The sequence below is a fragment of the Hyla sarda genome, chromosome 1, assembly GCF_029499605.1.
Source record: "Hyla sarda isolate aHylSar1 chromosome 1, aHylSar1.hap1, whole genome shotgun sequence".
NCBI classification, from domain to species: Eukaryota; Metazoa; Chordata; class Amphibia; order Anura; family Hylidae; genus Hyla; species Hyla sarda.
In genome coordinates, this window is record NC_079189.1 from 276,440,246 (window position 1) to 276,466,224 (window position 25,979).

A 25,979-nucleotide genomic window follows, 5' to 3' on the forward strand; every position below is an offset into this window, starting at 1 on the left:
TGGGTCACTCACAGCGCCTGGCTGTGTGCTCCTTGCAAGGACCTCATGCCACTTCCTCACAGTCACCTTGCTTTCTTCTGGGGAGAGTCCAGACTATTCTGTTTCCTTATATACAGAACTTTCCACACTTCTGCTGGCCTCATTGATTAGGCACCTGCTGAGCATCTCTGCTAGTTCACCTAGGATATAGGTCTTGGAAAGAAAACCCTTTCAATGCCCTCAATCCTTCCTCAGTGTCACAATATGAACAGGATACTATACGTGCAAATAGATCCTAAAGAGGTATTCACATCTTATAATATATAATATCGTATAATACATAAGATGTGAATACCCCTTTAGGATCAATTTACACATACAGTATCCTGTGCATATTTGATGCTGCAGATTTGAAGCTGTGTTCAATCATTTAGTTTACATTGACATCTGTAGAATCAAATATGCGTAGTATACAGTACATGTGAATAGACCCTTAAAGGGTACCATAATATACATCTAACAATACATTTAAAAGCCATACCCATACTACATACAGCTCTATTCAGACAAATGGAAAGGATTTTAAATTCTAAAAATGTAATATTGTATACATTTAATGGTGGGACTACAACATTTAAGAAAGTTATATTTCCCTTGTTATAGACTGTTTATTAGCACTGCCTATTATTTAACATTTTACATTAATATACCGATCAGCCACAACATTAAAAGCCTATTTTGAAGATCCTGCCAAAAATTACTCTGACTTGTTGAAGTATAGGTGTCCTGGGGTATCTGGCCATAAGACATGAGCAACAGATCCTGTAAGTTTGCTTTCCAGCACATGCCACAGATGATTGTTTAAATGAGTTCTGGAGAACTTAGAGGCTCAGTTAAAACACTGTCATGTTGCTGCTGAACTAGGCCACTGACATTTTGGAATATTAGTCAGATTGCAGGGACCTCCACCAATCTCAAGAACATAATTATCCCAGGAATAAATGGTGCGGCCAGCACTCTATTCATTATCAACAGGGCTGCCAACCATTTCAAAGAAACCTCATACCAGAGGTAAAAATGTCTTCCCAACTCCAAATATGGAAGTCAGAATACATCCCTGGATCAACCCTCTGTCCCTATAAATCTAGTATACATAACCAAGTGATGTTATTACTCTCCAAGAATGCATCCAGACCCGTTTTGAACTCTTTTACAGAGTTCACCATTACCACCTCCTCAGGCAGAGAATTCCACAATCTCACTGCTCTTACAGTAAAGAAACTCCGTCTGTGCTGGTGTAGGAACCTTCTTTCCTCTAAACGTAGAGGATGCCCCCTTGTTATAGATACAGTCCTGGGTATAAATAGATCATTGGAGAGATCTCTGTACTGTCCCCTGATATATTTATACATAGTTATTAGGTCTCCCCGAAGCCTTCTTTTTTCTAAACTAAATAACCCTAATTCTGATAATCTTTCTGGGTACAGTGGTCCTCCCATTCCCCGTATTACTCTGATTGACCCTCTTTGAAACCTCTCCAGCTCCACTATATCTTTCTTGTACACTTGTGCCCAGTACTGTACACAGTATTCCATGTGTGGTCTGACTAGTGATTTGTACAGTGGTAGAATTATTTCCTTGTCGTGGGCATCTATGCCCCTATTGATGCACCCCATGATTTTATTTGTCTTAGCAGCAGCTGCCCGACATTGGTCACTACAGCTAAATTTACTGTTAACTAAGACTCCCAAGTCCTTTTCCACGTCACTAGTCCCAAGTATTTTCCCATTTAATACATAATCCCAGCCTGGATTATTCTCCCCATGTGCATTACCTTACATTTATTAGTGTTGAACCTCATCTGCCACTTCCCAGCCCAAACCTCCAACCTAGCCAGATCCATTTGTAATAGTGCACTGTCCTCTATAGTGTTTACCGCTTTACAGAGTTTAGTATCATCTGCAAAGATTGCTACTTTACTATTCAACCCCTCTACAAGGTCATTAATGAATATATTAAATAGAACAGGACCCAAGACGGACCCCTGTGGTACCCCACTAATAACAGTCACCCAATCAGAATAAGTACCATTATTAACCACCCTCTGTTTCCTATTACTGAGCCAGTTACTTACCCACTTAAAATCTTAATCCTTCCAGTACTTATCAACTTACTACAGAGTAAGTTAAGTTGTTCTTTTCGGTCTCACCACAGTGCTCTCTGCTGACAGAGTCTGTCTCAGGAACTGTCCAGAGTAGGAGCCAATCCCCATATCAAACCTCTCCTGCTCCGAACAGTCCATGACATGGACAGAGGTTTCAGCAGAGAGCACTGTGGTGAGACAGAAAAGAACTACTCAACTTCCTCTGGAATATACAGCAGTTGATGAGAACTGGAAAAAATAATATTTTTCAATAAAAGTTATTTACAAATCTAATTAAAATGGATTGTGGAGCTCACAATCAAAGACATGAGGTTAACTGCCAAATCTATCACTCAAAGAGAAATAATTTATACAACAATGAAATAATAAAACAAAGCAGTCCTCAGTGGCTCACTCAATCTAAAGGCTAAGTGTGTGGCAGATAGATGGTTTAGGTAATTCAATGGAGCCAGCTAACTATAAAAACATTTAATAACTAAACTTTACAATACAATTGTCACGATGCCGGCTGGCAGGTAGTGGACCCTCTGTGCCAGAGAGGGATTGGCGTGGACCGTGCTAGTGGACCGGTTCTAAGCCACTACTGGTTTTCACCAGAGCCCGCCGCAAAGCGGGATGGTCTTGCTGCGGCGGTAGTGACCAGGTCGTATCCACTAGCAACGGCTCACCTCTCTGGCTGCTGAAGATAGGCGCGGTACAAGGGAGTAGGCAGAAGCAAGGTCGGACGTAGCAGAAGGTCGGGGCAGGCAGCAAGGATCGTAGTCAGGGGCAACGGCAGAAGGTCTGGAAACACTGGCAAGGGACACACAAGGAACGCTTTCACTGGCACTAAGGCAACAAGATCCGGCAAGGGAGTGCAAGGGAAGTGAGGTAATATAGGGAGTGCACAGGTGATAACTCTAATTGGAACCACTGCGCCAATCAGCGGCGCAGTGGCCCTTTAAATCGCAGAGACCCGGCGCGCGCGCGCCCTAGGGAGCGGGGCCGCGCGCGCCGGGACAGAACAGACGGGGAGCGAGTCAGGTAGGAGAGCCGGGGTGCGCATCGCGAGCGGGCGCTACCCGCATCGCGAATCGCATCCCGGCTAGCAGCAGGATCGCAGCGCCCCGGGTCAGAGGACGTGACCGGGGCGCTGCAGCGGAGGAGGTGAAGCGAGCGCTCCGGGGAGGAGCGGGAACCCGGAGCGCTCGGCGTAACAGTACCCCCCCCCCTTGGGTCTCCCCCTCTTCTTGGAGCCTGAGAACCTGAGGAGCAGACTTTTGTCAAGGATGTTGTCCTCAGGTTCCCAGGATCTCTCTTCAGGACCACAACCCTCCCAGTCTACTAAAAAAAAATTTTTTCCTCTGACCTTTTTGGCAGCCAAAATCTCCTTGACCGAGAAGACGTCCGAGGAGCCGGAAACAGGAGTGGGAGGAACAGATTTGGGAGAAAAACGGTTGAGGATGAGTGGTTTGAGAAGAGAGACGTGAAAGGCATTAGGGATACGAAGAGAAGGAGGAAGAAGAAGTTTATAAGAGACAGGATTAATTTGACACAGAATTTTGAAAGGACCAAGATAGCGTGGTCCCAACTTGTAGCTAGGGACACGGAAGCGGACATATTTAGCGGAGAGCCATACCTTGTCTCCAGGGGAAAAAACGGGGGGAGCTCTTCTTTTCTTATCCGCGAACCTCTTCATGCGTGAAGAAGCCTGTAAGAGAGAATTTTGGGTCTCTCTCCATATAATGGAAAGGTCACGAGAAATTTCATCCACAGCGGGCAGACCAGAGGGCAAGGGGGTAGGGAGGGGGGGAAGAGGGTGACGGCCGTACACCACGAAAAATGGGGATTTGGAGGAAGATTCAGAGACCCTGAAGTTATACGAGAATTCGGCCCATGGAAGGAGATCTGCCCAGTCATCCTGGCGGGAGGAAACAAAATGTCGCAAATAATCACCCAGGATCTGGTTAATTCTTTCTACTTGTCCATTGGACTGGGGATGATATGCAGAGGAAAAATTTAATTTAATCTTGAGTTGTTTACAGAGAGCTCTCCAGAATTTAGACACGAATTGGACCCCTCTATCCGAGACAATCTGCGTAGGCAACCCGTGAAGACGAAAAATGTGTACAAAAAATTGTTTAGCCAACTGAGGCGCAGAAGGAAGACCAGGAAGAGGAATGAAATGTGCCATTTTGGAGAATCGATCAACGACCACCCAAATAACGGTGTTGCCACGGGAAGGGGGTAAATCAGTAATAAAATCCATACCAATCAGAGACCAAGGCTGTTCGGGGACAGGCAGAGGATGAAGAAAACCAGCGGGCTTCTGGCGAGGAGTCTTATCCCGGGCACAGATAGTGCAGGCTCGCACAAAGTCCCCAACATCCGTCTCCAGAGTTGGCCACCAATAGAAGCGGGAGATGAGTTGCACAGATTTCTTGATGCCCGCATGACCTGCGAGATGGGAGGAGTGACCCCATTTGAGGATTCCGAGGCGTTGGCGTGGAGAAACAAAGGTCTTTCCTGGAGGAGTCTGTCTGATGGAGGCAGGAGAAGTGGAGATCAGGCAGTCAGGTGGAATGATGTGTTGCGGAGGGAGATCAACTTCTGAGGCATCCGAGGAACGAGAGAGAGCATCGGCTCTAATGTTCTTATCGGCAGGACGAAAGTGAATCTCAAAATTAAATCGGGCAAAGAACAGAGACCACCGGGCCTGGCGAGGATTCAGCCGTTGGGCCGACTGGAGGTAGGAGAGGTTCTTGTGGTCGGTGTAGATAATAACAGGAAATCTTGATCCCTCCAGCAGATGCCTCCATTCCTCAAGTGCTAATTTAATGGCTAGAAGTTCTCGATCCCCGATGGAGTAGTTCCTCTCCGCTGGAGAGAAGGTCCTAGAGAAAAAACCACAAGTGACAGCATGCCCGGAAGGATTTTTTTGTAGAAGAACAGCTCCAGCTCCTACTGAGGAGGCATCAACCTCCAATAGGAAGGGTTTGGAAGGGTCAGGTCTGGAGAGCACGGGAGCCGAAGAAAAGGCAGACTTGAGTTGTTTAAAGGAGTCTTCTGCTTGAGGAGGCCAGGACTTGGGATCAGCATTTTTCTTGGTTAAGGCCACGATAGGAGCCACAATGGTAGAAAAATGTGGAATAAATTGCCTGTAATAATTGGCGAACCCCAAAAAGCGTTGGATAGCACGGAGTCCGGAGGGGCGTGGCCAATTTAAGACGGCAGAGAGTTTGTCTGGATCCATCTGTAGTCCCTGGCCAGAGACCAAATATCCTAGAAAAGGAAGAGATTGGCATTCAAACAGACATTTCTCAATTTTGGCATAGAGTTGGTTGTCACGAAGTCTCTGAAGAACCATACGGACATGCCGGCGGTGTTCCTCTAGATTGGCAGAAAAAATTAGGATATCGTCCAGATATACCACAACACAGGAGTATAATAGATCACGAAAAATTTCATTGACAAAGTCTTGGAAGACGGCAGGGGCATTGCACAGTCCAAAGGGCATGACCAGATACTCAAAGTGTCCATCTCTGGTGTTAAATGCCGTTTTCCACTCGTCCCCCTCTCTGATGCGGATGAGGTTATAGGCGCCTCTTAAGTCCAATTTAGTGAAGACGTGGGCACCCTGGAGGCGATCAAAGAGTTCAGAGATGAGGGGTAAGGGGTAGCGGTTCTTAACCGTGATTTTATTAAGACCGCGGTAGTCAATGCAAGGACGTAGGGAGCCATCTTTTTTGGAGACAAAGAAAAATCCGGCTCCGGCAGGAGAGGAGGATTTACGGATAAAGCCCCTTTTTAGATTCTCCTGGACGTATTCGGACATGGCAAGAGTCTCTGGGGCAGAGAGAGGATAAATTCTGCCCCGGGGTGGAGTAGTACCCGGGAGGAGGTCGATAGGGCAATCATAAGGCCTGTGAGGAGGTAGAGTCTCAGCTTGTTTTTTGCAGAAAACATCCGCGAAGTCCATATAGGCCTTGGGGAGACCGGTTACTGGAGGAACCACAGAGTTACGGCAAGGGTTACTGGGAACCGGTTTTAGACAGTTCTTGGAACAAGAGGACCCCCAACTCTTGATCTCCCCAGTGGACCAATCCAGGGTTGGGGAATGAAGTTGAAGCCAGGGAAGTCCAAGGAGAATCTCCGAGGTGCAATTGGGGAGGACCAAAAGTTCAATCCTTTCATGATGAGATCCGATGCTCATAAGAAGGGGCTCCGTGCGGAAACGTATGGTACAGTCCAATCTTTCATTATTTACACAATTGATGTAGAGGGGTCTGGCGAGACTGGTCACTGGGATGTTGAACCTGTTGACGAGAGAGGCCAAAATAAAATTTCCTGCAGAACCAGAGTCCAAGAAGGCCACTGTAGAGAAGGAGAAGGCAGAAGCAGACATCCGCACAGGCACAGTAAGACGTGGAGAAGCAGAGTAGACATCAAGGACTGTCTCACCTTTGTGCGGAGTCAGCGTACGTCTTTCCAGGCGGGGAGGACGGATAGGACAATCCCTCAGGAAGTGTTCGGTACTAGCACAGTACAGGCAGAGGTTCTCCATACGGCGTCGTGTCCTCTCTTGAGGTGTCAGGCGAGACCGGTCGACCTGCATAGCCTCCACGGCGGGAGGCACAGGAACAGATTGCAGGGGACCAGAGGAGAGAGGAGCCGAGGAGACGAAACGCCTCGTGCGAACAGAGTCCATATCTTGGCGGAGTTCCTGACGCCTTTCAGAAAAACGCATGTCAATGCGAGTGGCTAGGTGAATAAGTTCATGTAGATTAGCAGGAATTTCTCGTGCGGCCAGAACATCTTTAATGTTGCTGGATAGGCCTTTTTTGAAGGTCGCGCAGAGGGCCTCATTATTCCAGGACAATTCTGAAGCAAGTGTACGGAATTGTACGGCATACTCGCCAACGGAAGAATTACCCTGGACCAGGTTCAACAGGGCAGTCTCAGCAGAAGAGGCTCGGGCAGGTTCCTCAAAGACACTTCGGATTTCCGAGAAGAAGGAGTGTACTGAGGCAGTGACGGGGTCATTGCGGTCCCAGAGCGGTGTGGCCCATGACAGGGCTTTTCCGGACAGAAGACTGACTACGAAAGCCACCTTAGACCTTTCAGTGGGAAACAGGTCCGACATCATCTCCAGATGCAGGGAACATTGGGAAAGGAAGCCACGGCAAAACTTAGAGTCCCCATCAAACTTGTCCGGCAAGGATAAGCGTATCCCAGGAGCGGCCACTCGCTGCGGAGGAGGTGCAGGAGCTGGCGGAGGAGATGACTGCTGAAGCTGTGGTAGCAACTGTTGTAGCATAACGGTCAGTTGAGACAGCTGTTGGCCTTGTTGCGCAATCTGTTGTGACTGCTGGGCGACCACCGTGGTGAGGTCAGCGACAACTGGCAGAGGAACTTCAGCGGGATCCATGGCCGGATCTACTGTCACGATGCCGGCTGGCAGGTAGTGGACCCTCTGTGCCAGAGAGGGATTGGCGTGGACCGTGCTAGTGGACCGGTTCTAAGCCACTACTGGTTTTCACCAGAGCCCGCCGCAAAGCGGGATGGTCTTGCTGCGGCGGTAGTGACCAGGTCGTATCCACTAGCAACGGCTCACCTCTCTGGCTGCTGAAGATAGGCGCGGTACAAGGGAGTAGGCAGAAGCAAGGTCGGACGTAGCAGAAGGTCGGGGCAGGCAGCAAGGATCGTAGTCAGGGGCAACGGCAGAAGGTCTGGAAACACTGGCAAGGGACACACAAGGAACGCTTTCACTGGCACTAAGGCAACAAGATCCGGCAAGGGAGTGCAAGGGAAGTGAGGTAATATAGGGAGTGCACAGGTGATAACTCTAATTGGAACCACTGCGCCAATCAGCGGCGCAGTGGCCCTTTAAATCGCAGAGACCCGGCGCGCGCGCGCCCTAGGGAGCGGGGCCGCGCGCGCCGGGACAGAACAGACGGGGAGCGAGTCAGGTAGGAGAGCCGGGGTGCGCATCGCGAGCGGGCGCTACCCGCATCGCGAATCGCATCCCGGCTAGCAGCAGGATCGCAGCGCCCCGGGTCAGAGGACGTGACCGGGGCGCTGCAGCGGAGGAGGTGAAGCGAGCGCTCCGGGGAGGAGCGGGAACCCGGAGCGCTCGGCGTAACAACAATAAAATCTAGAGATAGTGTATTTTCAGTAACTATTAAAACTAAATACGCAGGGCCCTTGCCCTGTGACGGAACTATTCATGAACTATTTCTCCCGTTACTATCTTCCGTCACAAAATAACGGCCATTATTAATAATGGGCTATAACGGGTTAAAACGGCTATTAGAAACATCCCACAGACTATAATGGGTTTTTCTAACGGAAGTATAGGATTTTGTAACTGCCGTTATACTGCCGATTTTCTGATGCAACTTCGAAAACGGAGTAATTATGTAGTGTGAAAGGGGCCTTATACACAAACATTGCATATTTCACAGTGCGCATGTAAACATATGATTCAATATTCTACCTGTGGAAAGAAAATGTAAATAACGTCTATCACTGAACGTGTATCACTATAATAGCGGCCTATTTCACAATGTGCACATATAGTGAGGATTCAACAGTGTGTTCCACCTGCAAAAAGAAATTGTTTCTATAGCATCTGTTTAATAGAATGGGCAGGGTCCTATACTGGCAGATAATATGCGCACGTTCACTGTAACAGGGGCTAAGATGGTATCCCCGAAACTCTGTGGGCTGACCTGCAGGAGAAAGCTGGATTTTGCTGGCACTTGCGTGCCACTCACCACTCCACGTCGTCTTGGTTTGGCTCCTTCTCCTGGTTGTACAATCCCTCACTCAAGCCGGCAGCAGCCAGTGATCAATGCTCTGTATGGACGTCCTTGCTAGCAAGCTTGCCGTAGGTCGCGGTCAGCTGACTGCAGAGCGTGCGCTCCTTGGAGCCGATCTTATAATTTTATACTTGAAATATAATGCAGGATCCAAATATGCAGGGATACAAATGGCATGTAATACCCACTAGCTTCTGAGCACAGCGTCCTTCTCACGGATTTCAATAGCTCAATTGCCGCACTTGGAATCACTCAGTGTGAAAAAAGGTTAAGCCCAGATGACCAAATTGCCAAAATTGTCACAAATGCGTTTCGGGGTGCGAAAGGATATAACCAGACCCCTTCTTCAGTGGTGTATAAACTAACTCTATTGCTGGCTCCATTTATATCTACCTGATGGTATCACCTGTATCGATTCTTGGTCATAGATAAATTCTGGCATGGATTATAATTTATATAGAAAAGAGTAGATTCTAAATCATGGATAAATTCTGTCATGGATCATAACTTATATAAGCGAGTAGACAGACAAGAATAAATAATTCATACTAAGAATGCAGTCAGACAGGAGATTTTGTTAGAAAGAGTGATATCAATAATTACAGAAAGCATATACAGTATGTCACGGAAAAAAAAATACATGAAACTAATAAATAAAAACATAACTATGAAAATATGCAAATATTAAAATAAAAATGAAGATAAAAACAAAAACACAAATGTGATAACAATAAAAATAGAAATAAAAATAAAAGAATACAGGACCTAATCTTGAATCAAATAGTCGACCACTCTGCAGAATATTTATAGATGGGGTGGAATCCGCTATGAGGGGTGTCCCGGGTATCAAAACAATGGGGCAACCCCCAAAACGGAGACAAACCCATTAAAGAAACCCAAATATTTCTAAACTTGCGATCAAACCTTTTGGTTGTAAACTTTTGAATTCATAAATTCTCTGACTTTCTACCTTTGACATTTTCAGCATATAACTTCCTCCCCGCCAATCTTTCTTGCTTACCTGTAGACCAATAAAAACTAAACTAGTAGGGACCCTATTATGTACCTGAGCAAAATGCATTGACAAATGAAGTTTTAAATTGCCCTTCTCGATGTTATATATATGTTCAGATATTCTTACATTTAGAGGACCTTTTGTCCTACCAATATACTGTCTATTACATCCACATTGCAATAAATAAATGCCCCCTTTCGGGTTACTAAATCTCCTATTTCGTATTTAAAGATGTTCAATGATGATTTTACTTCTGTTGTCTTCAACTGTCCCTTTGTGTTGATGCAATTAGAGCAAGTCACACAACAGGAATAACCTTTTGTGGATATCCATGAGTCTAAGTTGATGGCTTTCTCAGTTTTTTTGACCGACGGTGCAACTGAAATGCCCAAATTTGGGGCTTTGGTGTATACCCCAACCGATTTATCCGGAAGCAAACCTCCTATCACCTTATCCTGTTTTATTAAATGCCAATGTCTGTCAAAACTTTGTTGAACTTTTTTATATTCCCTATTAAAGGGCAATATTATTTTTGGTTGTAACTCATCAGACCTGATTTTATTATCCCATGGTTCAAAGAAAGATGCTCTTTCTAATTCATTCACCCGATGCAGAGATCTTTCAATTATCTGACTAGGGTAATCTTTTTCAAGAAATTGGGAGGTTAACACTTTTGCTTCCTCTTGAAATTGTGAATCTACTGTACAATTACGTTTCAACCTCCTAAATGGGCCTGTGGGGACATTAATCAACCACCTAGGCAGGTGGCAACTGTTATATTTAATAAAACAAATTTTCGCAGTGGGTTTATTTAGTCTTACACTGTAATTTATTGAAAAATTTCAGTATCTAAGAATTCCATCTTTTCTTCACTAATGGTGGATGTAAACTTAGATTATTGGAATTGAGATCACCAATGAATGCCTCCAGGTCCACTTGGGGTCCTCTCCAGATCAAAATAATATCATCAATATAACGTCGCCATAGTACCAGGTTTGCACCGAGAATGGGGGTGATGGTGTCCTCCTCCCATGCTGCCATGAACAAATTGGCATAACTCGGTGCAAACCTGGTACCAATGGCTGTTCCTGTATGCTGTAAATAATAATTATCCTTGAAATAAAAAAGAAGAATTATGTGTTAAAATAAATTCAATGGCTTCCAAAAGTATTTGTTCCTCTAATATCTCCCCTTTTTGCAAAAATCTCTGAGCAGATGTTAACTGTGTTCTATGGTATACAATGAACTGACATCCAAAGTTGGCAAGGTATGTTCTGGGGTCCAATTGAATTTTTCTACTATACTAATGTTCTGATCTGAACAAAAGGTTGCAAAAAACGATCTGCATACTGTGACAGATTTGATGTAATCGAGCCGATGCCCGATACAATCGGCAACCGGGGCGATGAAAATAATTCTTGTGGGTTTTGCGTAAACAATAAAAAACAGGTAATCTCTCTGGGGTATTTAGGAGAGATAACCTATTTTTTACTGTAAAAAAAAAAACAGAGAAAGCCATCAATTCAGACTCATGGTTATCCACAAAAGGTTTTTTCCATTGTGGGACTTGCTCTAATTGTGTCATTACAAAGAGACAGTGGAAGACAACAGAAGTAAAATCAACAGTGAGCGCCTTTAAATGGGAAATAGGAGATTTAGTAATGTGAAACATGAAAGGGGGCATTTATTTATTGCAATGTGGATGTAATAGACAGTATATTGGTAGGACAAAACGTCCTCTAAATGTAAGAATATCTGAATATATAACATCAAGAAGGGCAATTTAAAACTTCATTTGTCAATGCATTTTGCTCAGGTACATAATAGGGACCCTACTAGTTTAGTTTTTATTGGTCTACAGGTAAGCAAGAAAGATTGGCGGGGAGGAAGTTATATGCTGAAAATGTCGAAGGTAGAAACTCGGAGGATTTATGAATTCGAAAGTTTAGAACCAAAAGGTTTGAATGCAAGTTTAAAAAAATTTGGGTTTCTTTAATGGTTTGTCTCCGTTTTGGGGATTGCCCGGTTGCCCGGTTGTTTTGATACCCGGGACACCTCTCATAGCGGATTCCACCCAATCTATAAATATTATGCAGAGTGGTCGAAAATTGGATTCAAGATATGGGGTTAGGTCCTTTATTCTTATTTTTATTTCTATTTTTATTGTTATCACATTGTATTTTTGGTTTTATCTTCAATTCTATTTTTATTATTTGCATATTTGCATATGTTTTGATTTATTAGTTTCATGTATTTTCTTTTTTTCAGTGACATACAGTATATGCTTTCTGTAATTATTGATCTCTCTCTTTCTAACAATATCTCCCATCTGACTGCATTCTCAGTATGCAGTATTTATTTATTCTTGTCTGTCTACTCTCTTACATAAATTATAATCCATGACAGAATTTATCCATGATTTAGAATCTAAATTTTTCTATATAAATTATAATCCATGCCAGAATTTATCTATGACCAAGAATCGATACAGGTGATATCATCAGGTAGATATAAATGTCAGCAATATAGTTACCGTAGTTTATACACCACTGAAGAAGGGGTCTGGTTATATCCTTTCGTACCCCGAATCGTGTTTGCTGACAATTTGGCGAGATAGTGGTCATCTGGGCTTAACATTTATTCACACTGAGCTATTCCAAGTGCGGCAAGAAAAATCAGTGAGAAGGACGCTGTGCTCAGAGAACTATTACATGCCATTTGTACCCCTGCATATTTGGATCCAGCATTATATTCCAATGTTATAAAATTTACCACCTTTGCAAAGATGAGGTGGAGTGGTAAGTGGCACGCAAGTGCCAGCAAAATCCAGCTTTCTCCCGCAGGTCATCCCACAGAGTTTCGGTGATATCATCTTAGTCCCTGGTACTGTGAACGTGCTCATATTATCTGCCAGCATGGGACCCTGTCCGTCCTATTAAACGGACGCTATAGAAACAATTTTTTTTTGCAGGTGGAACACACTGTTGAACCCTCACTATATGTGCACATTGTGAAATAGGCCAATATTATAGATACACGTTCAGTGATATGGACGTTAGAGACATTTAGGGAAATTTATTAAAACCCGTCCAGAGAAAAAGTTGCTGAGTTGCCCATAGCAACCAATCAGATCAATTATTTCATTTTTCAGAGGCCTTTTCAAAAATGAAAGAGGCAATCTAATTGGTTGTTATGAGCAACTCAGCAACTTTTTCTCTGGACAGGTTTTGATAAATCTCCCCCATTTTATTTCCATAGGTGGAATGGACGTTACAAATTACAATATTGAATCATATGTTTCCATGTACACTGTGAAATATGCAATGTATCTGTATTAAGCTGCTATCATTGGGATATATGCCCAGTATTACTATATGACCACAAGGGCCCTGCTAATTTAGTTTTAATAGTTACTGAAAATCCACTCTCTCTAGATTCTATTGTATAGTATGGTTATTAAATGTTTTTACAGCTGGCTCCATTGAATTACCTAAACCATCTATCTGCCACCCACTTAACCTTTAGCGTATGTTCAGACGAGCGGATTTACAGCGTATTTTACGCTGCAGATCCGCCACTGCAGGACCTCTGTATGCTGCCTATACATGTGCCTGCTTGGAGCGCCAATACGCCGCTACGTGCAGACACACTGAAGCGATGTGCTCGCACACATCACGGCCATTCCCCCTGCTCTAAGAACTAGGCCGAGAGCTGCCATGATGTGCGAGTATACTGCGCATGAATCGCAGATCGCAGTGTGTCTGCTCGTAGTGGCGTATTGCCGCTCCGAGTAGGCACATGTAAAAGCAGAATACAGAGGTCCTTCAGCGGCGGATCCGCAGCGAAATACGCATGGAAAATCCATTTCTCTTTCCACCAGACTACCCCTTTAAGTCTTCTGAAATAATGTATAAAATAATTTATATTCTGCCTTTGGATTTTTATGCCCAATGTGCAATATCTTGCACTTATACCCATTAAATTTCAGTTGTCGGAGTTCTGACAATTTTTCTAGGTTACCTAAATCATTTGCCATATTCCTCCAACATCAACCCTGTTACAAATCTTTGTGTCATCGGCAAAGACACACACCCTACCATCAAGCCCTTAAAACTTCAGAAATAGCATACAGTATCTATACTCTCAACTCTTGACCGCAGTCTCGGATCCAGCAGTATAGCTTATTGCTGCAATGATTAATCGATGTAATCGATTAAAATTGATAACTGGATTCGTTGTCGACGAATCCCGTTATCGAATAATCGCCGTCAGTGGCGGCAGTGAAAGAATGAATAAGTGAAGCTGCAATGTCTCCGCCGCTGCCCTGCTCCTAGTGCAATCAGCACACCACCGGTGTGAGGTGAGATTTCCGAACGCGCTAGGAGCAAGGCAGCAGTGGGGACATGTCGGGCGGCGGCAGCAGGGCCCCCCTTTAGACCGCAGCCCCCACCCTTGTAGACAGCTCACCTGCAGCTGGTGCTGCCGCTCCGCTGCCCTGTTCGCATCACGTTGTGCTATGGAGGACCATGTGAGACGCACGTCACTCGACCTCCTCCCCTGCGCCCGGCGTAACGTTACGGAGGAAGCAGAGTGACGTGTGTGTCACATCGTCCTCCATAGCACAACGTGATGTGGACGGGAGAACTGTGCAGCAGAGCGGCAGCGGTGGGGGCTGCGGTCTAAAGAAGGGCCCTGCAGTCTAAAGGAGGGTCCCTGCAGTCAAAGGGAGGGCCCCTGCAGTCTAAAGGAGGGCCCCTGCAGTCTAAAGGAGGGCCCCTGCAGTCTAAAGGGGGGGGTCTGCTGTCTAAGGGGGGGGGTCTGCTGTCCAAATGGGGGGGGGCCTGCTGTCCAAAGGGGGGGGCCCTGCTGTCCAAAGGGGGGGCCCTGCTGTCCAAAGGGGGGGCCCTGCTGTCCAAAGGGGGGGGCCTGCTGTCCAAAGGGGGGGGGGGGCCCTGCTGTCCAAAGGGGGGGGGGGGCCTGCTGTCCAAAGGGAGGGGCCCTGCTGTCCAAAGGGGGGGGCCCTGCTGTCCAAAGGGGGGGGGGGCTTGCTGTCCAAAGGGGGGGGGGGCCCTGCTGTCCAAAGGGGGGGGGGCCCTGCTGTCCAAAGGGGGGGGGCCCTGCTGTCTAAAGGGGGGGCCCTGCTGTCTAAAGGGGGGGGCCCTGCTGTCTAAAGGGGGGGCCCTGCTGTCTTAAGCAATGGTCTGCAGTCTGCACACACACACACGTGTATAGGAGTGCTAGTGCTATATAAAAAAAAGAAAAAAAATGTAAATGTACTGCTCCCCCAATAAAAATTAGCTCCTCCTTTTCCTATTGCTATACAAAAAAAGTTAAATAATTTTTTCTTTTACATATTTGATACAACCGCATGGCTAACTGTCTGAACTAATAAAATATTAGTGAATCATTAACATTTTCTTTTAATAGTTCAGACAGTTACCCATGCGGCAATATCAAATTTACGCTGGTTTCTGTACAGGATCATTAATAATGACAGCATCCGGCGTAAACGTAAAAAATAAAAAAATAATAAAATTGCTGCTGTTTGGTCACATCACATGCTAGAAACATTTAAAGGGGTACTCCGTCCCTAGACATCTTATCCCCTATCCAAAGGATAGGGGATAAGATGTCAGATCGCCGCGGTGCCGCTGCTGGGGAGCCCCGGGATCCCCGCTGCGCCACCGCGCTATCATTACAGCACAGAGTGAGTTCGCTCTGTGCGTAATGACGGGCGATACAGGTGACGGAGCCGCGTGATGTCTCGTGACATCACGGCCCATCCCCTTAATGCAAGTCTATGGCATGGGGCGTGACGACCGCAGCGCCCCCCTCCCATAGACTTTTATTGAAAGGGGTGGGCCGTGACATCACGAGGGGCGGAACCGTGACGTAACGATGCTCCGGCCACTGTATTGCGCGTCATTACGTGCAGAGCAAACTCGCTCTGTGCTGTAATGATAGCGCAGTGCCGCAGCGGGGATCCCGCAGCGGGGATCCCAGCAGCGGCACTGCAGCGATCTGACATCTTATCCCCTATCCTTTGGATAGGGGATAAGATGTCTAGGGGCGGAGTACCCCTTTAATATGGCCAATGTACAGAGTTTTTCAAGTATAATCAGCTGAACCCCTTTTTTGGCATTTTGAAATTTTTCTCCGATTAATCGATAAAATTATCGACAACTAATCGATTATTAAAATTATCGTTAGCTGCAGCCCTAGCATAGCTCTATGTATGGAAGGAACCCTCTATATAATACAGTCACCATATAACAGCCTACAAACAGTTACAGTCAGTGACTATAGGGTGCATCTTATTTGATTGGAGTTGTTTACATTCCTAGTCCCGCATAAACAGTTGAACACATGAAAATACCGTTATATACCGTGGAACCGCCGTAAGTGAAAAAAAAATACCATGATACACATATTTGGTCATACCGCCCAGCCCTACGCTGGGGACCCCCGTGATCTTGCACGCCGCACCCCGTTTATAATGAGTCCACGGAGCGTGTTTGCTCCGGGTCTGATTACTGTCGATCACGGGGCCGGAGCATTGTGACATCAAGGCTCCGCCCCGTGTGATGTCACGCTCCGCCCCCTCAATGCAAGCCTATGGGAGGGGGCGTGACAGGAGGCAGAGAAGTAGGCTGGATACACAGGTTGCCGAGTAACAGGGATCTCCAGTGTGGTGAGGTGGATGTGTCACAATAGCAACCACTGCAACCCCTGTAGTTACTCTACTGGAAGGAGAGTATTTGCTCTGCAATAAGCACAACTGGGTTTTGACTTATTGGCCTCATTTACTATTGTAAACCTGTTTTGTCGAGTTGTGCACCAAAATGCGTCGCATTGTTCCACAAATTGTGTCTGCGCTAAAATTGTTACGCTATTTTTACTATTGCACGGGTTAAGTACCCAAAGATCACCAAGTCGTGTTCCCTGAATTGTGCTGTATCTTAGCTTATGTGAGTGAATGGAGCTGTATTGCAAACCAGAAGTGGCTGTGATTGTAACCTGACAAACATGATAAGTCCACACAGAACAGATTTCTGGCTTTGGCAATTTATGGGTCACCATGCAACCCTTTTCACTCACATTAACTGTAATGAATAATTTTGGGAGTGCAACACAATTATCTTTAGCCTCTCACCCCACGTCATGGCCAAAGACCCATGTAGAACTACAAGGATTTATATAGATTTTTATTTTACTACTCAAAAAATTTTATAACTATATGCACCAACTTTTTTATAACTATGTGCTACTTTGGACTGTTTTTTTTCTCACATAAATGCCATTGACCGTGTGGTTTAATTAACCTTATATTTTTATAGCTCTGACATTTACGCATGTGGCAATACCCCATATCTTTATTTTTGTTTACATATTTTTATTTACATAGGAAAAGAGGGTGTTTCTTTTATTAGGGAAGGGGTTAATTCACATTTATTAACTTTTTTTCTATAATTTTTTTACACCATTGTATAGTTTCCATAGAGGACTATGACATGCAATCTTCTGATTGCATATACTGATCAGTGCTATGCTCTAGCATAGCATTGATCAGTGTTATCGGTGCTCGATTGCTCCAGCTCACCGTGGCAGTCCCAAACAGCTTCGCTGAGCTAGCCGGTATGGATTTCTCCCGTTTTAGACGCCGCAATCAAAGTTGTCTGGTATAAGCCGCGGGTCCTGGTCTGGAACCCCACAAATATGAAGCGCGCTCAGCTTCTGAGCCCGCTTCACAGATCGGGAGCCGGCCAAGGACATAAATATATGTCAGTCGTCATTAAGGGGTTAACACAGTAAATGTGCCCGCATTAAGTAATGGTGGCCCTTTTAGTGCTCCCTACTCAATACACCCTTCTCCAGAGGTATGACGTGCAGGCTACAGCCCACCACCTCCCCTAAGGAGCATGTATGCTGTCTAGCTCAAGCCTCCTCTTCCCAAATCTGTGTCTTCTGTGCTGTTACCCCATCATCCCCTATGCTTCCTTGTCTGTCGTGTCACTTTTGGCGCATCTTCGACAAACAGCTGCACTAATGTCCCGAACTGGAGCCTGTACTTGCTCTGCAGCTCCCAATCCTGCTTCTGCAAACAGTATATGTACTACAATACTTACATTGTATAGACAGTAACAGGGTCTAACAGATGCAATTTGGCAGTCTGTAGGAAGCTAAGCAGAGGAAACACCTACGTTTTGGCAGCCTGCTGCATTAAAGCGTACCTCTCATAGTGCCAAAGCAAAAATAAAAGTTATGTTACTTAGTATATGATCCTATACATATCATTTTTTTTATGTGTCTAGGACCTATATATCCCTAACAAATAGCATTTATATCTTGCTCACTTGCTTTGTCGTCTTGCCTTATGGAGGGGGCGTGTCCATCTCGCTCTCCCTCACTGTGGATGACTCATCTGCTCTGAGTCTGGAAGCAGCCTGGCAGTCTGCAAATCACTGCACATTAGTTTTATGTATACATTTTCTATCTGTTCCTAGTAAAGCTGGATGCTAATCAACATAGCTGTCACTATGTGTGTCATTCAGCTTTCAAAGACTCCTGAATGTCTGATCAGCTCTTTGTCACTCAGGAGTCAGAGAAAGCTTTGGCTGTTCAAGCATGCTGGGAGTTGTAGTTTTGCAACAGCTGGAGCTGCAGTGTTTGTAAAGCACTGTGTTAGAGCAGTGTTGCCTTTAGCAAAACTAACTCCCAGTATGCCAACACATGCTTTGTCTGTAGTTTTGCAAGAGCTGGAGGAACACAGCTGAAGAATACACATCTCTAAAACTGAGTTTTACAAAGATTCTACCCTCTGCTTTTGCAAAACTACAACTCCCATCATGGGAGTTGTAGTTTAGGAACAGCTGAAGGCTCCAGTGGTGCAGCAGTTATCTCCTATACTGGATACCAACACACTTTACAGACGGTATTTAGTATGCTGCAAAATACAGACTAGTCTGTCTGCATAAAGATAGATGACCCCTAGTGGTGGATATTTTTATTTTTTAGTAAAATAAAAAAAATGTAAAATAAACTAAATAAATTAAAGTAATTTTATCAGTATTACTGCAAAATATAAAAAGTTTTTCATAATGAGAGTGCCTCTTTAAGAGAGAAGGATAAGCATTTTTTTCCTTCCCACTCTCTTTATGAGACCAGGGTCCCTTGTTATTATCACCCACTGCTCTATTAATTCTCTATGAGATCTCCGCACATTGACAAGGTCAGTACTCACCAATGTTCATACAGTACATCCCACTGAGATTAAATGAAGCAGCTGGAGATCATAGGCTTTGCTACTCCATTCCCCCAGGGGTAAGGGGACCTTTTTTCTCATAAGGAGGAATTCCCAGTGATCTTACCCTCACCAATAATGACTTTGAATCTTAACCCTTTAACGACGCAGGACGTAAACGTACATTTACGTCCTATGCATAACCGCCAGCATCAGAGCGATGCTCGCGTCATGTGCGGCAGGTCCCTGCTGCTGATAGGCAGTCAGGGACCCGCCCGTAATGGCAGACATCCGCGATCGCGCAGATGTCCGCCATTAACCCCTCAGAAGCCGTGATCAATACAGATCACGGCATCTGCAGCATCGCGGTACTTTAAATGGATAATCGGATCGCCAGCAGCGCTGCCGCCATAGGTCCCCTCACTTTGCTCCAGCCGTCTGTCGGGGTCTTCTGCTCTGGTTTGCGATCAAGCAGACCAGAGCAGAAGATGACCGATAATGCTGATCAGTGCTATGTCCTATACATAGCACTGAACAGTATTAGTAATCAAATGATTGCTATAAATAGTTTCATATATAAATTTTATATACATATTTGGTATCGCTGCGTGCGTAAATATCCCAACTATTAAAATAAAATGTAAATGATACCCTACGGTGAATCGGCATGAACGTAAAAAAAAAAAAAAAAAAAAAAAAAGGCCAAAATAGCTGCTTTTTGATTTTTTTATTCCAAAAAAATATTAAAAGTTTTATATAAGCAAATATGGTATCAATAAAAAGCACAGATCACAGCGCAAAAAATGAGCCCTCATACCGCCACTTATGGAAAAATGAAAAAGTTATACCGTGTTTCTCCGAAAATAAGACCGGGTCTTATATTAATTTTAGTCACAAAAAACACACTAGGGTTTATTTTCAGGGTAGGGCTTATTTATTTACGGTATGGGGGGCTGCAGCAGTGTGGAGGATGGGGGGCTGCAGCAGTGTGGAGGATGGGGGGCTGCAGCAGTGTGGAGGATGGGGGGCTGCAGGAGTGTAGAGGATGGGAGGCTGCCGGAGTGTAGAGGATGGTGGGCTGCAGGAGTGTGGAGGATTTGGGGCATCCTCCACACTCCTGCAGCCCCCCATACTCCTTCAGCCCCCCCCCCCCCATCCTCCCCTTCCCCTGTTGTCCTCCACACTCCTACCATACCCTACAGCAGTGTTTCCCAACCAATGTCCTCCAGCTGTTGCAAAACTACAACTCCCAGCATGCCCGGACAGCCTTTTTTGTAGTTTTGTAGTTGTAGTTTTGCAACAGCTGGAGGAACACTGGTTGGGAAACACTGCCCTACAGTGCCCCCCATCCCTCTGCCATAATAAACTTGGGTACCGGTACTCATTTCACTTTCTTACCGTACCCTGCGGCGAGATCTTCTCCTGTAGCTTACCGTAGCAGCCGGGGGCAGGGACACGTCCGTGACGTCGGCCGTGCATACGCGCCGACGTTTTAGAACGTCAGCGTCCCTGCCCCGGCTGAATTACAGTAAGCCGCGGGACCAGCCAAAGGAGTCGGGGGGGGGGGGTGGCCAAGGGGGGCTGTGGGGTCTGCAGGCATTACTCGGGTGGTCGGGGGGGGCGGGGGGCAGATTACCCCTGGACTAGGTCTTATTTTCGGGGTAGGGCTTATATTGCAGCCCTACCCCATAATCCTGCTAGGGCTTACTTTCGGGGTAGGGTTTATTTTCGGGGAAACACGGTAGGTCTTCAAAATAGGGGGATTTTAAACGTACTAATTTGGTTAAACAGTTTGCGATTTTTTTAAGCGCAACAGTAATAGAAAAGTATATTAACACTGGACAAAGAATAAAGAAGACAGGTCATTTTTACCGTAAATTGTACGTCGTGAAAACAAAACCTTCCAAAATTTACTACATTTCGGTTTTCTTTTTAATTTCCCCACACAAATAGTATTTTTTTGGTTGCGCCATACTTTTTATGGTAAAGTGAGTGATGGCATTACAACGGACAACTGGTCACGCAAAAAACAAGCCTGCATACTAGTCTGTGGATGAAAATATAAAAGAGTTATGATTTTTTAAAGGCGAGGAGGAAAAAACGAAAAACGAAAACTTAAAAATAAAATTGTCTGAGTCCTTAAGGCCCAAATGGGCTGAGTCCTTAAGGGGTTAAATGGGCACTCTCGAAAATAAACTTTTAACAGGTTTAATATATTTGTGTTTAAAAATATGTTGTTTTATATGACTTTTTCCACTTTGAAATGCTGGCCACTAGGGGGTCTCCCTACTGGTTCAGTATGGAATCTACCCCCCCCCCCCCCCCCCCCTTGCGCGCACTGAGTTTGGACTTCTGCTGGCCCGGCAGTTTTTTTTCACATCATCAGCCCATTCACCTGTGGAAGGACTGGTCAGGGCAATGGTGCTGGTAAGCCATGGCTCCACTTGTGTGCTGTGCTCCTGTCATTGCAGCCTCGCTTCTTCCCCCTCCTCTCTGTGTTACACATACAGAAAGGAGAAGCAGCCTGCCTTGGTGGCTTGATTCTTCTATGCTGCGCTCGCTAGTACGAGTGCAGCATAGAAGAGTCAGGGCGGAAGTTCTCCCAGGCAGGCTTCAGATGACGTTGTACCTGCCCCCTTGTAACGCCCCCTCAGGATAGCTAACATCTCACACACAGTGAACAGAAAACTGGCCAAAGAAAAGGTGAATAAAATAAATATAAAAAAACGTGGGGGGGGGGAGGGTTAGCATTGGGGGGAATCATTAGAGAGAAAGAGAGGTACTCTTTAACCCAGCCAATTTTCACTGTAGGACACGGCCATTTTTTGCACATCTGACCACTGTCACTTTAAACATTAATAACTCTGGGATGCTTTTACCTTTCATTCTGATTCTGAGATTGTTTTTTCGTGACATATTTTACTTTATGTTAGTGGTAAAATTTTGTCGATACTTGCATCATTTCTTGGTGAAAAATGCAAAAATTTTATGAAAAAATTAAAATTTAGCATTTTTTTTACTTTGAAGCTCTCTGCTTATAAGGAAAATTAATATTCCTAATAAATTATATAATGATTCACATATACAATATGTCTACTTTATGTTTGCATCATAAAGTTGACATGTTTTTACTTTTGGAAGACATCAGAGGGCTTCAAAGTATAGCAGCAATTTTCCGATTTTTCACAAACTTTTCAATATCGAAATTTTTCAGGAACCAGTTCTGTTTCAAAGTGGATTTGAAGGGCCTTCTTATTAGAAATACCCCACAAATGACCCCATTATAAAAACTGCACCCCTCAAAGTATTCAAAATGACATTCAAAAGGTTTGTTAACCCTTTAGGTGTTTCACAGGAATAGCAGCAAATTGAAGGAGAAAATTCAAAATCTTAATTTTTTACACTCGCATGTTCTTGTAGACCCAGTTATTGAATTTTTACAAGGGGTAAAAGGAGAGAAATCTTCCTAAAATGTGTAACCCAATTTCTCTCGAGTAATAAAATACCTCATATGTGTATGTCAAGTGTTCGGCGGGCGCAGTAGAGGGCTCAAAAGGGAAGGAGCGACAGTGGGATTTTGGAGAGTGAGTTTTTCTGAAATGGTTTTTGGGGGGGCATGTCACATTTAGGAAGCCCATATGGTGCCAGAACAGCTATACCAGAACATACTATTTTGGAAACGACACCCCTCAAGGCACGTAACAAGGGGTCCAGAGAGACTTAACACCCCACAGGTGTTTGACGACTTTTCGTTAAAGTTGGATGTGAAAAATTTTGATTTATTTTTTTCACTAAAATGCTAGTTTTCCCTCAAATTTTGATTTTTTACAAGGGATAATAGGACAAAATGAGCCCCAACATTTGTAACCCCATCTCTTCTGAGTATGGAAATACCCCATGTGTGGACGTCAAGTGCTCTGCTGGCGCACTACAATGCTCAGAAGAGAAGGAGCGCCATTGAGCTTTTGGGAAAAAAATTGTTTGGAATAGAAGTCAGGGGCCATGTGCATTTACAAAGCCCCCCGTGGTGCCAGAACAGTGGACCCCCACATGTGACCCTATTTTGGAAACTACACCCCTCACAGAATTTAATAAGGGGTGCAGTGAGTATTTACACCCCATTGGCGTTTGACAGATCTTTGGAACAGTGGGCTGTGCAAATGAAAAATTACATTTTTCATTTTCACGTACCACTGTTCCAAAAATCTGTCAGACACCTGTGGGGTGTAAATGCTCACTGTACCCCTTATTACATTACATGAGGGGTGTAGTTTCCAAAATGGGGTCACATGTGGGTATGTATTTTTTTGTGTTTATGTCAGAACCGCTGTAAAATCAGCCACCCCTGTGCAAATCACCAATTTAGGCCTCAAATGTACATGGTGCGCTCTCACTCCTGAGCCTTGTTGTGCTCCCGCAGAGCATTTTACGACCACATATGGGGTATTTCCGTACTCAGGAGAAATTGTGTTACAAATTTTGGGGGTCTTTTTTTCCTTTTAACGCTTGTGAAAATAAAAAGTATGGGGCAACACCAGCATGTTAGTGTAAATTTTTTTTTATTTTTTTACACTAACAAGCTGGTGTAGCCCCCAACTTTTCCTTATCATAAGGGGTAAAAGGAGAAAAAGCCCCCCAAAATTTGTAGTGCAATTTCTCTCAAGTACGGAAATACCCTATATGTGGCCCTAAACTGTTTCCTTGAAATACGACAGGGCTCTGAAGTGAGAGCGCCATGCGCATTTCAGGACTAAATTAGGGATCGCATAGGGGTAGACATTGGGAATCACTGGTGTAGAATAGCCCTAACAGGGTGCCTCCAGCTGTTGCTAAACTCCGAGCATGCCTGGACAGTCAGTGGCTGTCCAGAAATGCTGGGAGTTGTTGTTTTGCAACAGCTGGAGGCTCCGTTTTGGAAACACTGCCGTACAATACGTTTTTAATTTTTATTGGGGGGGGGGGGGGGGACAGTGTAAGGGGTGTACATGTAGTGTTTTACTCCTTATTATGTGTTAGTGTAGTGTAGTGAAGTGTAGTGTTTTTAGGGTACATTCGCACTGGCAGGTTACAGTAAGTTTCCCGCTAGGAGTTTGCGCTGCGGCAAAAAATTTGCCGCAACCCAAACTTGAAGCAAGACACTTACTGTAAACCTGTACATTCACATGGGGGGGGGGGGGGCAAACCTGCAGCTGTTTCAAAACTACAACTCCCAGCATGTACTGACAGACTGTGCATGCTGGGAGTTGTAGTTTTGCAACAGCTGGAGGCACACTAGTTGGAAAACCTTCAGTTAGGTTCTGTTATCTAACTCAGTATTTTCCAACCAGTGTGCCTCAAGCTGTTGCAAAACTACAACTCCCAGCATGTACTGATCACCAAAGGGCATGCTGGGAGATGTAGTTATGCAACAGCTGGAGGTACGCAACTACAACTCCCGGCATGCCGAGACAGCTGTTTGGGCATTCTGGGATTTGCAGTTTTGCAACATCTGGAGGGCTACAGTTTTAGAGACCACTGCAAAGTGATTTCAAAACTGTGGTCCTCCAGCTGTTGCAAAACTACAAATCTCAGCATGCCCGGACAGCAAACAGCTGTTTGGGCATGCTAGGAGTTGTAGTTTTGCAAGATCTGGAGGGATACAGTTTAGAGACCATTAGATAGTGGTCTCAAACTGTAGCCCTCCAGCTGTTGCAAAACTACACATTCCAGCATGCCCAAACAGCTGTCTGGGCATGCTGGGAGTTGTAGTTTTGCAACATCTGGAGGGCTACAGTTAGAGACCACTATCTAGTGGTCTCAGACTGTACCCTCCAGATGTCGCTAGGCAACTCACCGGCTTCCATAGGATCCAGCCGCATGACGTCGCCGCCCGCTGATCTCCGTCGCCGCCCACCAATCTCCGTCGCCCGCAGCCTCCGGATCGGTAAGTGGATCTTCGGCGCCAGTCCCTGTCGGGTTTCCCCGTTCTGCCCCGCCTATTGTGGGTGGGCAGGACGGGGAAAACAAAAGTAAACCCCCCCGCCCCCGGTGGTCTCAGACTGTACCCTCCAGATGTCGCTAGGCAACTCACCGGCTTCCATAGGATCCAGCCGCATGACGTCGCCGCCTGCTGATCTCCGTCGCCGCCCACCAATCTCCGTCGCCCGCAGCCTCCGGATCGGTAAGTGGATCTTCGGCGCCAGTCCCTGTCGGGTTTCCCCGTTCTGCCCCGCCTATTGTGGGTGGGCAGGATGGGGAAAACTAAAGTAAACCCCCCCGCCCCCGATCTGCTATTGGTGGTCGCGTCTAGACCACCAATAGCAGGGATAGGAGGGGTGGCACCCCTGCCACCTCACTCCTATCTCTTCAGAGGGGTTGTGGGTGTCATGGACACCCACGATCCCCCTTCTATTCCGGGTCACCGGGTCACCATAGACCCGTAATGACCCGGAATCGCGCAAATCGCAAGTGTGAATTCACTTGCGATTTGCCGCGATCGCCGACATGGGGGGGTCTGATGACCCCCCTGGGCCTTTGCACGGGATGCCTGCTGAATGATTTCAGCAGGTATCCCGGTCCGATCCCCACCCGGTGCGCAGCGTACGTCATGGGCCCTTAAGTACCAGGGTGTCATGACGTACGCGTACGTCAAGGGTCCTTAAGGGGTTAAGGAACAGACTCCAGTTTAGACCAAAATACTCCTCCTCTCCACACCCTGCTCTTTACAGCCCCTCTCACATATACGGCTGCCTTACCCGTGGCCTCCTCAATATACTGATCACTAGAACAAACATCCACCCC

The 25,979-nt window shown here is 45.6% G+C and overlaps 1 protein-coding gene across 17 annotated transcripts in view; it reads right to left on the bottom strand.

Annotated features, from left to right (window-relative positions):
- The window catches only part of UNC13A (unc-13 homolog A), a 701,496-nt gene that overhangs the window by 563,636 nt on the left and 111,881 nt on the right, over positions 1 to 25,979 (bottom strand). The gene's annotated exons all lie outside the window — the stretch shown is intronic.